We start from the raw sequence: 2,619 nt of genomic DNA on the forward strand, positions 1-2,619 counted from the left end.
ATTTCTGACTTCCACTGTATAATCATAAGGGATTTGATTTAGGTCGTACCTGAATGGTCTAGTGGTTTTCCCTACTTTCTTCAATTTAAGTCTGAATTTGGCAATAAGGAGTTCAAGGTCTGAGCCACAGTCAGCTCCTGGTCTTGTTTTTGCTGACTGTATAGAGCATAGGGGACTGGAATGCAAAAGTAGGAAGTCAAGAAACACCTGGCGTAACAAGCAAATTTGGCCTTGGAAGCAGGGCAAAGACTAATAGAATTTCGCTAAGAAAATGCACTGGTCATAACAAACACGCTCTTCCAACAACACAAGAGAAGACTCTATACATGGACATAGTTGGAAATGGCTATCCCTAAATGTATTCATTCTTACTTGGAGTGACAACCTATAAGCCTCAGCATTCTGAATAGTGAATAAGCAACCGTAACGTTCAGATGATCACATACAGTCACGGAGTCTCAACTATTCCTCTGTGAAATAACTCATACAAAAAGAAAAGAAAAAAATAGATGGCTTTGACCTGAACTGTTGTTTAGTGGGTACTGTTTTCAGTAAATACTTTATACTTTATCTTTTTAAAATTAATACTTTTCATACTGTTCTTGAGTAGTGATATCTATTAAAGTACTGTGTATTAATTTTGGTTTTTACTGCCAAATTAGAGTCCTTTTCAATAGACTATTGGAGTAGGAAATGGCAACCCATTCCAGTATTCTGGCCTGGAAAATCCCATGGACAGAAGAGCCTAGTGGTCTATCATCCATGGGATCACAAAAGTGGGACACAACTTAGTGACTAAACCAACCACAAAGATAAATTTAGAAATTCTTTATTTTACATCTGTTTTTTCTTAAAATTCGGGATGTTTGGAGCCCCTGTCATCAGGCCACAGCCCAGAGTCCCCAGTCATGCGTGAGGCGAGATGTTGAGACTCAGCTTGGGAAACCAGGACGTTCAAACCCAACAATTACAAGATGCTGCCACAAATGTGCAGAAGCATCTTGGAGAGCTGTGCCAAATCTCTGCTGCTTACGTGCAGAAAACTGCCAGACTGTGACACAAAGCAGAACTCCTGGTGAATGACATCAATGTGTATGTCTCTACAGAGACCCCAAATTTAAAGAGGGTTCTGAAGAACTTTGCTGATGAGTTTGCCAGACTTCAGGATTATTGACAGGCAGAAGTTGAAAGATTTGAAGTCAAAGTATTAGCTGAACCTTTGAAAGCTTATGGAACCATTGTAAAAATAAAATAAGATGACTCAAAGCAATATTAACAGCAAGGAATCAAGAAGCTAAACAGTTAACTCAGAAAGAACACATCAGAGAAACCCATCTGATTGACATGTTATTTCACAGGCAGAAACTGAATTATGAAGAGCTACCATGGATGCTGTCTGAACAACTTTTCATCTGGAGGAAACTACTGACAATTTTCAAAAGCAGAAAATAAAGGATATAAAGACTATATTTTCAGAATCTATCACTATTGAAATGTTATTTCACAGTGAAGCTGTAGAGGTCTACACTGCTATCTACCAAAATAAATAAAAGACTAATGAAGACTTGGAGGTTTTCCGAAATTCTCTGTATCCACCAGATGATTTACCTTGTTTAGATATCGTAAGAGCAAATCAAAGGCATCTCTTCAGAAATCCTGTCAGCTAAATGTTTATCTGGAACAGGACAGCTATCTACCTATCGACTAAGAAATGATAGACAAGCAGAAGATGATTGATGAAGAGGAGGAAGACAGACATTACAGAAGAAAAAATTAAATTTCTTAAGTAAACTTTGCATTTCCATTTTCTATCTTAAATAACTGGGAAGCCAGATCTACTAAAACTGTAAAACTTTATACTGGTTTGATATGTTAAACCTCAAAATGAAATCCTACCGGAAATGGAGAAATTATTAAAGGAAATTTATGCTGACCAATGAAAATATAAATAAATAAAGAATAAAATTCAGGATGTTTCTATGTAAACTTAACTTTAGAAGAATATACAGGCTAAAACAATAGGGATATTTTATAATAAAGAAAATATAATTTTTGTGTAGATAAAGCATACCAACTTACAGCACTTCATATCAAATGCTCAGACTGTACCTATAGGTAAAATCACTTTAACTGCTTTGCCTGGGTTGATTGCTTGGTTGCTTCAAACTCCCTAGCAATTCAGTTAAATTGGTTAGACCATTATATAATATGAAACTGACAGGTTGTTTCACTGAACTGACTCACAAAGTCAATCAAAAGTTGAACTGGTTTTATATGGAGTCATAGACAATCTGGGAATAATCTCATGTAGAGTGCTGTGGGGTTTGGAGAGCACTGAAAAAACACTTGTGAATCCCTTCTTTTCTTCTAATGTTTTTATCAAAGGATTTTGAAGATACAGTATTTAAGCTCCTTAGAGCTAAAGTGTCTTTGGTATTTGAAGAAATAATCTGTGATTGCAAATAGTCTATGAAATGTATTTTTGCATCACAATATCAAGTGAGGAATCACATTTAGAACTTAGAATAACAAACCCCCTGTTGGTATCATGAATAGAACACTCATATTAACTAAATAAAACAAACACCAGTAGGAAAGTGGTCTGCTGCTGTTGCTAAG

At 35.9% G+C, this 2,619-nt stretch overlaps 1 pseudogene; it reads left to right on the top strand.

The window, feature by feature from the left end:
- The first annotated feature begins 881 nt into the window (after positions 1–881).
- Positions 882–1,790, top strand: LOC787832 (CBY1-interacting BAR domain-containing protein 1-like; annotated as a pseudogene).
- Positions 1,791–2,619: the final 829 nt, after the last annotated feature.

The sequence above is a fragment of the Bos taurus genome, chromosome 3 (genome assembly GCF_002263795.3).
Source record: "Bos taurus isolate L1 Dominette 01449 registration number 42190680 breed Hereford chromosome 3, ARS-UCD2.0, whole genome shotgun sequence".
Classification (NCBI taxonomy): Eukaryota; Metazoa; Chordata; class Mammalia; order Artiodactyla; family Bovidae; genus Bos; species Bos taurus.